General features: G+C 44.5%; 1 protein-coding gene across 4 annotated transcripts in view; it reads left to right on the top strand.

Annotated features, from left to right (window-relative positions):
• The window catches only part of LOC122634499 (homeobox protein homothorax), a 352,644-nt gene that overhangs the window by 322,239 nt on the left and 17,905 nt on the right, over positions 1 to 12,500 (top strand). The gene's annotated exons all lie outside the window — the stretch shown is intronic.

Raw genomic sequence — 12,500 nt, 5'->3', positions numbered from 1 at the left:
GCGACCGTCTACGAAGACGACGCGAGTAGGCAATCCTGCGGAACTCTCGCAAGGCCATAAACGCGCTAGTGGGCCCCGGGTGCAAGCTCGCAGGGTTTATTATCAGGCCGGGCTCCCAATTAAGCGGCAGCAGCTGTGAAAATTAATGGGGCACAGCTTTTAAGATGTAATTGGGCACATTCATAACTCAAGAGAGGAAGGAGATCGTGCTGGAGTAAAACTGAGAGAGAAAGAGAGAAAGAGAGGCTCAATCTATTCTCTTAACGTTGATGTATCCCTCTAATTGATGATCTTGTTTAAATACATCTTTCGTACATTCTATATATTGTATATATATATATATATATATATATATATATATCAATATGTAAGGGATTGTATTTTGATCATTTTCCAAAGTAGTAGGCCAACAAAATTTTCTCAAACAGAAGATACAGAAGGTGAGAGAGAGAGAGAGAGTTAAAGTTGTGAAAGGACGAGGAGAGAAAGAGGGGTTCAGAGAGGATATCCGAGAGTTCCCGTCGTCTCCACGAGATGGTGATAGCGACGATGTAATAATACCGAATGACGCGGCATTGTGCGCGTGGAGGGTGCCGCCGGGGGTAGCTGGGGGTGGACGCCCCTTCAGACGGTCGTAAACATTTCGTAAATTTGCTCCACAGGTGTGCCATCGCGGCAACTAAGCCATCCACGAGCGACCGACCGAACTCGCCTATTTACTTGCACTATCCTCCTGTACATTCTCCTATTCTCGAATGAAAACATTTCTCTTTCATCGAATTACTTTCCAATAACGATCGGAGTTGATCTTTCTCATCTCTCGATGACTTATCAAGACATTCGTTTACTACTCCTCGAAGCTATATTAAAATATATACAACGAAGCAACGTTCCAAATTCCTCGTACGTTTCATACTTGACATACTTTTTTGACCCATAAATGTCCTATCAAATGGGGAAGCTGTTAACGTTAATGGCCGAATGAAAAATTGTAGAAACGAGTCGACGTATTATTTAATACGTGTTATATCACCCTCGAGCAATGATGTCTCTCATACGTTCTTGAATTCAGACGTAGGTGTGTCCTGACAAGCAATGTACATATGTATGTGTAGATGTGTCGGATGGGTCTGAAGGTGGTTGAAAGAGGAGGAGCACTGATGGCGGCGTAGAAGGTAGTTGAGGAGGGAGAGGAGGTAAAAGAGGAGGAAGAGGAGGAGGAGGAGGAGGAGGAGGAGGAGAAATAGGTGGCGGTGGAGGGCAGCGTTCCGGAAACTGCACGCGGGTGTTCACTACGTAGAGCTCGTACGAGCAATGGCGGCGTAACCCGCTCCACGTATAGAGTGATGGAGGACTTTCGTGCTCGGGATACCGGTTTCCGGTTTGCTTCTTCGCCGATAATCTCGATTCTGCCCCGCCGCACCTGCGGTCTTCCACCACCTCCTCCTCATCCTCCTTCATCTCTTCCACCTTCTTTTCTATAAAGATACGAAAGTGAAACGAAACGTTTACGGGATGGAAACGCGATATAAAAATAACGAAAAAGCGAATTGTCACGTTGTGGACTTCGTTTTCTTTCTTTTACATTCTTTATTTTTCGAATAAAAGCGATCGCGGAAATCGAAATGAATTAGAAAGCTCGTTTATGGAATTACTTAACGAGATCGAAGGTAAACGCGTAATCGTACTCGTGAAAGGACGTTATAGTTCGATAAGTTGACCAGCCTCGTTCCCAAGAGAATATCGCGGCTGTCGTCCGGATTATCAATGCGCGTCGCGAATAACACACCCTCGAGAGAGAGAGAGAGAGAGAGAGAGAGAGAGAGAGCGGAAACGTAACGGGTAAGCGAGAAGCGTGCTTTGTGTATACGTGCACGCAAAAGCACAAAGCACATCGGAAAGGGGCTCCGATCTACGTCGGTGTTTGCCTCGTGGGCTCTATTAGGAAAGTGTGATGGAGTTTTGCGAGCGCGATTACACCCGAACGAGTATCACCCTCCGTTCCTTGTATACTTCGTGTCCCTTCAGACGAAGGGTTGGAAAGGGCTATGCGAGTATTCTAGCTTTTCGATCTACGCCCGGCTAATCCGCCACATTGCGGGTAATGGCTGACAAAGAGGATGAATAAGATAGAAAATTACTTTGCCTACTATTATCGAACAATTGTTACTTAACGATTGTATGATTTTAACGATTCGTAATGAATTTTTTCATTCTTCCTTTTTTTTTTTTTTTTAAATAATCCTCGTCATCTTCCAAATATCACCATGGTTATATTTCATAAGCGTAGAAAGGCACGCGTCGAAAAGAGGAAACCACCGGCGTAGCGACCACTCGGCCATTTCTTAAGTGCATAATCGCGTGCTCGTCTCATTCATCGCGACGGATCTCGTTGGATCTCGTTGGATCTCGCTTTATCCAGGCGCCCGCGGTGCGTAACCATCTTTTATTTGGATTTCGCACCGGCGGGGGCGGGATCATGGTAAACTTATGCTTCCTCTTGGAGAAAGAGACGAGATAAGGGCTCTTTTAGATTGACCGCTCGTCCTCGGGATGGCCCTAAAGCGGCACGTTTACCATCTCTCGCCTTCTTCTCGTCAAATCTTTTCCCTACATCTTTCCGACAACGTTTTTACAACTGCGTGCCGACCTATTCAACCTGTCCCATTTAACTTACTCATGCAAAATAACTTCGCTGCATTTTCTCTTTTGAACAATATGAAACATTAGTCGAGGAATAAAACCATTTGGAGAATAAAAAGAAATTGCGTCGATGTATATTTATTAAACAAAAAAAAAAAGAAAAAACAATTAAAAAAAGAAAAAAAAAAGAAAGAAAAACGAAAGAGAAATCATGATAAAGATGGAAGAGATAGACAGTGCTAAGAGGAGATCGACGATTTTTTTTTATCCTCGCGAAATAGAATACGCGGTGGTTTATGGGTTTACACTATGGCGTGGGGATCTCGGCGAGTAGTCCTGGACAGTTTTTTATATTCCTGTGTTCTCCTCGTTCTCTCTCTCTCTCTCTCTTTTTCTCTCTCGCGCGCGCGGGTTAGAGTGGGCTCACCGTGTGCGCGGAATTTGAATCCTCTCGTAATAAAATCCGGGCTTTATGCGACGGCTCGTATCCCGCGTTCGTTGCTTCGTTCTCGCGTTCTTCGCGAGCGTATGCTTACACGTTCGTTCGTTCACGCGCACAAGTTTGTACACCCACACACCTTCCCGTCTCAGCTCGTTGCTCGAACGGTATTAAGCTTCCCGAGCCAGCCCCGTCGCGTTTACAACACGCCGATGTAAATAATACTACGAAATTGCTACCAACCTTCTTCCTTTTATTTCTTTCTTTCTTTCTTTCTTTCTTTCTTTCTTTCTTTCTTTCTTCTTTTTTCTTTGGTTACGTATTTTTATTATTCTTCCACCTTCTTCGTTTCTTCTTCTTCTTTTGCTCCTTATTCTTCTTATTCGTTTCAAATTTTTTTCCTTCCATCTGCTACCGACTCCTTCTCAAATATAGCCAATGTAAAATTCGTCGATCCTCGTGCTAACAAGATTGCTTTCGATCGATGATATAAATTAGTAGGCGCGTTTTAATTGGGATATATACATACTTATATCTACTTAAAAATTATACGGTCGATACATATACTGCGTACAAGTGTATCTACACCTGCTCGCAAAAGCTACGCTTCTGTTTATGATCCTGTGCTCACACTGTTATCTACGAACGTCCTTCACGTCAGTTTCGTGTGAGTTTATTTTCTTTTCTTTTTTCTTTTTTTTTTTTTTGGAGAATCAAGAAGATCTAAGGAACGAAGAAGAAGAAGAGAGAGAGAGAGAGAGAGAGAGAGAGAGAGAGAAAGTGGTGGAGGGAAAAGAAACGACAGGGACCGGTGCTGTCCTACGAGTCCTCTGGTAATTTGTAATTCGCAGGTGGGAAACAAGGAGATGAGAGATATCGTGAAAGATTTAGTAGAGAGTGAGTGAGCCAAAGAGAAAGAGAGAAAGAGAAAAAGAAAGAAAGAGAGAGAGAGAGAGAGAGAGAGAGAAGGAAAGAGAAAGAGATACGTGCAGCGTAGCTTGTCGCGAATTTTTGTAAACGATGGAGGAAACGCGTAGTCCATGTTCCCTTTGAATACCACTCGTGTTTTGTAAAGAACATTAGAATACCATTCTTGAATAATTTATCATAATCATATGCATACACATACGCATATAAATATCGATGATCGAACGGTTTTATCAAGAATAAGAATAGACGCGATAGCAATTACGAGATCGTAGGCTTCGCGATGCTCGAATAGGCGACAATGCGAATCGCTTATTCGAGCGAGTGCTTCTAATCCGTCGTTAGCTTCGAAGGGGTCGACGATGTCGCATCCATGCCGGTGTATAATTACCCGGAATGGGTGGAGGCTCGAACGTTGATAGCGAAGTCGAAGTAAATCGGATTACTCGGATATCATCTGCGTAATGTATGTATGCAGGCATGTATACACGTACCTCTTGCACACGTATTTACTATATATATAGATGTATATATATATATACTAAATATATATATAGATATGTGTGTATGTATGTAACATATATATAGTCAACGCGAAGGGAGACCCTACGCAAGCTCGAGGGTACTAAGGGTGGCTCGGGACGCGATAGATAAAGGGTGCATTGCCGTGAGGGTGTACGCCGCTGGCCTCGCTTACGACATGTTTTTCTAGACAATTTGTTCGGCAACATTAATCACGGCCGGAGCAACGTCGAAAAGGCGCTGGGATACGAAGAAGGGCTCTGTTAGAAGACATACAAAAGGGGTATTGCGAATGGACGATTTTTATTTTACTTTCAGATCTGTCTGCGTTGATACGAAGAAGAATTTTGAAAAGGAAGAAAAGAAAAGGAAGAAAAGACAAAGATACAGAGTTAATCGTTAAAGATTTTCGTTGAGCGTTGAAAATATATTTTGTTATGGAGGGAGAAGTGGGTGGGTGGATGGGAGAAGATTTAAGGATACAAAGTATTCTTCCTGTCACGAAAATTTCTCATAAATTCGCTAGGGGACTTGAATGGAAGTAGAAAAGATCTCCATATTCGTTTTCGCATTCGAATCAGAAAGTAGGTAGTTAACGTCCTGGCAGCGTTCTCTCGCGGTGCTGCTCGAAAATTACCTTCCTTATCGAGCACCGCCTCGTAATTTCGGATTAATCCGCATTTATATTTTAAGCCGCGTGCGGTACTCGCGTATCCGGTGCAACGGCTACGTCGTCGTAGCTCCTACGCCTTCTCTACCTCTAACACTACCTATATCTAACAACACCGAACGAGTTCTACCAGAAAGTACGACACACAACGCACAATACCGTGAGATGATTATCTGGAAAACTAATTTCGCCGACGCGCGCGCGTGTTGTTTCCAACCCACCGCCCTACCCACCCGCACCCCCTCATCTCACATACCACCTCCGTTCCACTCACCCTCTAGCTACCGTGAAAGCAACGAAGGGAGCGAGATCGTGTATTGTTGCAATCAAGGCCGAGAACGAGATGATTAGTCGCGGATCAGGCGCAAGTTATTATGTCCCGAACACCCTTTTCCTCTCTCACCACCGTGTCCGAAACCCTCCGTTTCTTAATTTCCTGTGTACGCCGCGATACGGACGAAAGAATTTTCCCTTTTAAACGTCCGCGTCGATAAAATAAAATACAATAAAAAGAAGAGAGAGAGAGAGAGAGAGAGAGAGAGAGAGAGAGAGAGAGAAAGAGAAAAAGGAAAAGACAAAAAAGAAGTCAAGTAATCCGACTCGATTTCACCGTTTCTAATCTATATCATAGTTAATTGTAAACGACTTGTTCTCTTCCCTAGAACAATTTCGATATCGTTGGAATAATCCTGTTTTCCTTAACCGATCATAGTGATGGCGCATTTGCAATAATAATCGGCAGTCGGTACGTGTTTCACGTGACGTGCTGCATCCAGTGCATATGATCGTAACGACCATAGATTCTCGGTGAGGTTGCCAGGGCTAACGCCACGTACACTCGGTCCAACAGTACGGCCAAATTTCGAGCTAGGAAACTGGTCAGCCGTGGCTGATTCTACATCCACGGATTTCCACACTGACACAACCCAGACGCACACGTGCCGAGCCATCGGCTTTAGCACGCACGTTCGACGCGATGCTATTTGTAATTTTCATTATCTCGGCGTAAAGGGGAACATTTAGCCGTCGCAGCACGTAGGAAGTTAATAGGAGAACCGGGCCTTCGGGGAGCTACGCGTGGGAGCTACGTTTTTGGTGGGGTGCTTTGACTCTCGCCCTTTCCAAATTTCCCGACCCATAAACGAAAACACAGTGGTCCAGGTGAGGATTCCTTCTAAGGATCTTTCTGATATTTCGTTCGAATAGAAAGAAAGAAGAAGATGAAGAGCGATGAGATGAAAGAAACGAATAGACGGATTCTGGTTCCCTCGTTCTCTTTCACCCTCTCCCTTCTACCCCTGCCGAGTTTGCCGATTCCATTCGCGATGCCGGACGTCGTTCTCGGACGTAACAACAATTTCCCGAAATCTGACGAAATTGGCCGTCGAGGGGTAGCGGTATTACCATCGGCAGGGGTCTCGAGCGGCCGCGTAACGGCGTTTATTGACTGCTTTAAGGCCGTTTCTATGCGCGACACATTGTCGCTAAATAACGAGCACCCTTCCTCTCTTTCGCTCTATGAAGATTTCTCCTCGATTCGGCACATGTCCGTTATATTGCGTGCCCGTCGAATGTGTATATGCGTGTGTTTGAACGTCAGGAATAGGGAATAGTTCTCGAGGCTCGACAATAATGTACGCCGGATACGATCCTCCAGCGACGTAGGGGTGGAAACCTTTGAGACTCGATGGTCCGGATCCGACGGTTAACGGAAGAGGATATTCGTCCTTCCTCGACGTGTCTGAGGGAGGAGCAAAAGTCCTTACGAATTATTATTCTTAAGTTAAAGCGTGTTACCGAGTATGTTGTCGGTTGCTCGAGATACACGAGAAAGATGAACGATCATTAACGCGGTTTATCTTATTTTATCGTCAATAGTCAAAACACATACATTTGTATATCTCGAAGGAATGGCCGGAACATATTGAGTAGTCTTATGTTTTCTCTGCTCGTTGTCGCAGTGTATATAACGACTGCGTCAGCAGTTGTTACATAGACTGTCTTGAATCTCGGAGTTTAAGAGACTGTTACAAGCTGACGCCTTCGTCGTCTGCTCCGTGTGCAACGAAGGGACTTCGCGATGACGATGGGAGGATGAAGGGAACTGAAGGGAAATCAGAGAACGCGGCTGTTGCTATCGAGAAGGGTGGTTCAAAGAGCTTGGTGGCGAAGGGTGTTAGGTAGCAGGAACGTAGCGGGTATCAACCCCTCGACCCGAGAACGAAATGAGTCTGACCCTGAGGAAGGTAGCCGGTGACAATCGGCTCGAGTACTCTGCTACGTACTACAAACGTGGGGTGTGCTCTGCAACGGCTGTGGACCCAATAACTTGTCTTTGCGAAGCGAGCAGTCCGTGGGAGGGATCGACGAACCCTCAAAATGGCGACTCGCTCGACTAAGGTCTTGGATATTTGACTGGTCACACTGTTTAGTACCTAATGTCCTACTGTCCGGTTTCTCGAAAACTAACAAAAATAACAAGTGGAAGACGACGATAATCGTGCGACGTTTCAAGAGATTCTCTTTTTTTCTCTTCTCGGACTCGCAAGAAATCGTAATGTCATCGTCCGTTAATTAGAATTTAATCGACGAGAAAAATCACGAGTCTCAGCTCGTACGTTTTCCCGACTATATGGAACCGTAATTTCTCTGGAAATCCTTTTATTGGCGAGATCGACAAAACGACCATCAGCGCGAAACGACGCGCCGAGCACTATCGAGGTACGGGACAGGATTTAGTGGCGAGGCCGGCAAAACAATTATATAAATTCCGCGTGAACAGGGTAGGGGGAGACTTGTGCGGTGGTGAGAGGGCTGGAAAGGGGGGAGGGAGGTGGACGTCGGAATTTTCGGAAAAACCGTAACCGGCTGGGTCATAGATTAAACGCAGCCGAGCTGCACCCATCCGCAGGCGGTGCAACGTCGATGCGACGCAGCCATGCGGCGTCGGTGGCGTCGGCGTCGCCAATGGCCAGCCAGCGGTAGCTATCAGTGACACGTCGCGTGTTAAATCGCTTTGTTGACACACATAAGCTGTCTACGCGTATCCGATACGCGCGATCGCCGGCCTCGTTCGTTGCGTTCCACCTCTCTACTCCTCCCTCTTCCATCACCTCCAGTAGCACAGCATCGCTACCAGGTCAGACCGTACGAATTTTTATCGCTCTCTTCCTCTCCTTTACGCGATCCATGTGTTCCTGCAGCTTTGCTCTATACTGGGGTAATAAAAAAAAGAGAGAGAGAGAGGAAAAAAGAAGGACAACTATCTTTCATAGAATTTCAAGAAATGATCAAAACGTGATCGAAAGTTTATTGATCTTTTTGATTCTTTTTTTTTTTTTTTTTTTTATTTTGTCGCGATTCAACCTTCAGATATCTCTAGGATATCTCTACGAATTATGTTATTGATATTACATGCGAAATAACAGATGGATAAATTTTGGGATTGTTCGAAATGGATATGATCGGTGGACCCATCAAATCATTTTTCACCTACCCCCATCCAAGTCACCCTTTCCAATCGGTCACATTTTTTTTCTACTCCATTTTCATCCCTTCGAAATGCTCTCCGTTTAATTAAGTAAACGAAGTATCGGTATTCGTCTCGTATTATCTTTACGGTTCGCCGCTCGTCGTCGTTCATAATCACCCTACGATAAGCCTTTCACCAACCCTTTACCGATTATTATTATCGGCTCTTCGCACGATCGACGAAGCTCGCCACTGACGAGACACGAATTTTCGGAGGAAATTCGGAGTGCACTCGGTGCATCGCGGTGGACCATGAGTTTAGCCGTTCAGGAAACGCGATTACACGGTGTCGCGATGCGTACGGTCTACAATGCTCATTGAATTTGTCCAATGGAAATTATATGTCGCGGGGTCGTTCTTGCACGAGTTTGGGAGGCTCGAGAGGGGAGTCGGAAGATTCTCGTTCGATCGTTTCGGAATACATTACAATAAAATCGCGATCGTGTGGTTCGATCGAAAAAGATAAAAAAAAAAGGAGGAAGAAGAAAGAAAGAAAGAAAGAAGAGAAAGAGAGAAAGAGAGAGAAAAAGAAGTAGGAAAAGAAATCGACGAGAACGGTGCGTGAATTGGTCGGCGCATTATGCGCGGATAAAATGATTTTATCGATCGTAAATGCAACGCTGGGCAATACCCGATTATGAGTATCTGGATTTATAACGCGGGAGAGCCCGGGGCCGTCGCTTTTACACCTGGATAGGACGATAACCTTTTATCGACGTCGCCTAACCCTCCCACCCCTCTTCTCTTCCTCTCTCTCTATCTCTCTTTACACGTCTCCTTCTCTTCGATATATATCTGAAAAGAGCGACTCGCGATTTGAATCGTACGAGGTGTCAATTACTTTTATTACCGAATAAAAACTCAGGATTTATCGTCGACTCCTATCGTGGATCGAATAGGAACGATATTATTTTAATTCGAATTAAATGTTATATTTAATATCAGAGTATCACTTATATTTTAAACTTAGAAAAAATTTCCCCGTACCCAGACAGAATACGATGAGCAATTTTCGCGCATACTTACATGACCGATCTTCGATCCATTTTCTAATGGGCAATGATTATGGAACGACCTCTTTGCCTCTCCCTAATGCGGTGTGAACGTCGAAGCTCCGCATTAGCGTGCCTCTCTCGATGGTAGCTTGCTATAGGAGCAAAATTGATTACCAATAGTACTGGGAACACCCCTCTCTCTCTCTCTCTCTCTCTTTCTCTCTCTCTCTCTCTCCTCATTCTCTCTCTCTCTCTTGTGTCCGGACTGTAATGATGTTTTGATGCGAGGACCCTGGTGCGCCGTGTATCGACTGCAGTTAACTAATGGAAGCTCTCCGATAATTGCGAATGCCGACGAAGAGTAAATGTTGCTAGCACGACAGTAATCATCGTTATCGAGTTCGCATACCGTTGGAACGACGAAATCTTGACGAACTGACGAGCACACTTTCGTTTCCGCCTTACCTTTTATCAAATGTCCTAATTAACGAAACGAGAATCTTTTTCTCGAGGGAAATGTCTCCTTACGAAAATGAAATAGAACGAAGAAATGTTCCGGGTACTACTACGTATCGCGAAGATAAGCAAATTCAGGCATTATTCATGTATGCGTTCAAAGTGCAGTAAATTTAGTCATGTTATGGAAGTAAGGTCATGCGGGAGACACCAACCCTGCGTTTTATGCGATTTTTCTCGAATACCGACGTGTCATACATTTTAGTCTCTCTTTTATTCTTTTAAATACTTTGTAAATACAAGTAAATGAATAAATATTTTGTCCTTCCTGTTTTAGTAATAAACAATTTAGATTATTTTTCTGATTATAATTTGTGATGTAGATATAAGACAAATTTCTGAAAGATTTAATTTAGCTATATTGTTTTCGTGTTCTCTTTCTCTCTTTCTCTCTCTCTCTCTCTCTTTCTCTCTTTGCTCTTTTTCTTTTCATAATCACGTTGAACAGAAACGTATCTTCCTTTCATGAAAAATTCAAATTCCACTCCCCGATGACAATGCAAAGAGCTGGGACGTTCCTTCTACCCTCGACAACATTAAAAACACGTACGATCGTTCCGAATGGCAGGTCTGTTTCGTTCCACGCGACGAGATAGAAACTACCCCCTCTGACACCAGGCCACCCAACGACTCTCATAATCAAAACTGCATTAAAATCGTGAAAGCACGGGGAGGAGCGCGAATGAAAAGTGTTTTGTCATCTAGGGTGCCGCCGGGAACCGCCTCGATAACAATATGCTCACCTCGTACGGATATCCCTCGTTACGATGAAAAACATTAATCTATATTCGATCCTACCAAGCTAATTTCGTTTCTACGTTCGCGCGAATATAGACAAAAGAAAAGAAGAAAAAGAAGAAAATCCGATCAATTTACTTAAATAAATCATTAATTGAATTTCATTCGATGAAACATCGCGAACACTTCGGTGAGGGTTAAATTTCATTGGATCTTGAACGAAAACTATAGGAAACTTTCGATTTTCCTCGGGATAAGATATTTTTAGCGGTTTTTGCGAGTTTTGGGGAAGGACGTAGGCAGTCGAACGTGAGAGAGAAAGAGGATGGTACTTGGGCAGAGTTCGGGCAGTCGCCAGTAGTATTCCGTCTCTCTTTCTCTCTCTCTCTCTCTGGGGTAGCTCGCCATTGTTCGGGCGATATTTCAGCCGCGGGGGTGGCAGAACCGAGGGCGGAGAGGAAGGCGGTTGGTAGTCAGCTGTCTGTGACACGCTGCCTACGCCGGCAAAGGGGAAGCAGAGACGCTTAGGAGCACCGGGACTGCTGGAAAGGGGCCCTCGGTTTATGCACGCGAGATACTCTTTCATCCGACGATAGCCCTGACTTTGAAGAGGCTCTCTCTCTCTCTCTCTCTTTCTCTCCCTCCTTCTATTCCAGTATACTACCCTTCTCAACCAACCTCCGATTCTCTCGTCGGTCTCGATCGCCATTTTTACGGCACGTTCCATCGATAATTTCGTTAACATCCTACAATAATCGAATAAGGTAAACGCTTAAATATCAGATGACATTACTACGATACATCAAATATTTCTCTATTGCTCTATTGCTTTCTGTTAATCATGGCGTTTGATGGTCCTTTATCTAATTTATTTCAATCATTGAATGAAAGATTAAATGAATTTCCAAACGTGTACGACTACTAGACAACGACAACTACATAGAGTTTTGATGTTATATTATAGAAAGAAACACAATGAAATATCTTGACAAACGTTTTAACCGCAACCCGTCGGTTCGCATTTGACTTTGACATTTGCCTCTACGCGTTTAGAGGATTTAGACAAGTAGCATGAGCGTTCTAATCGATTCGACGTGTCCATCATCGATTCCCCGTAGTTTGAGCGTAAGTGGAGCGTGATAAGGCGAGAAAAGCGAGTGGTGAGACGGAATAGAGAGAACGTAGTAGTGAAGGAGGAGGGAAGGTTAGTACCAAAGAGCGTTTAATAATTATTATTCATAAGATTCTCTTGCCGGCGGGTCGTTCGCCCGTAAGATCGTACAAGAAAGAGACGACGAAAGGAGAAAGGGGTGTGCGTCTCAGGGATTGTTCGACTACCTCACGAGCGAGCTTGCAAGAAGCTCGCAAGAAGCTCGCTTTTCCATTCGCGTTGCGGGGGTGTACTCGAGTCAGTCGAGTAGAAACCCAATCACTTCCGGCGTCTGCGCCCATTAGGGAGCCGCGACGCTGACGTCGGCTGACGTACGCTCTTCCTCCTCTATCTTTCTCTCTATCTCTC

This window comes from Vespula pensylvanica, chromosome 15, assembly GCF_014466175.1.
Source record: "Vespula pensylvanica isolate Volc-1 chromosome 15, ASM1446617v1, whole genome shotgun sequence".
In the NCBI taxonomy this organism is placed as follows: Eukaryota; Metazoa; Arthropoda; class Insecta; order Hymenoptera; family Vespidae; genus Vespula; species Vespula pensylvanica.
The sequence above is the reverse complement of the archived record's forward strand: the minus strand, read 5'-3'. Positions and strand labels throughout refer to the sequence as shown.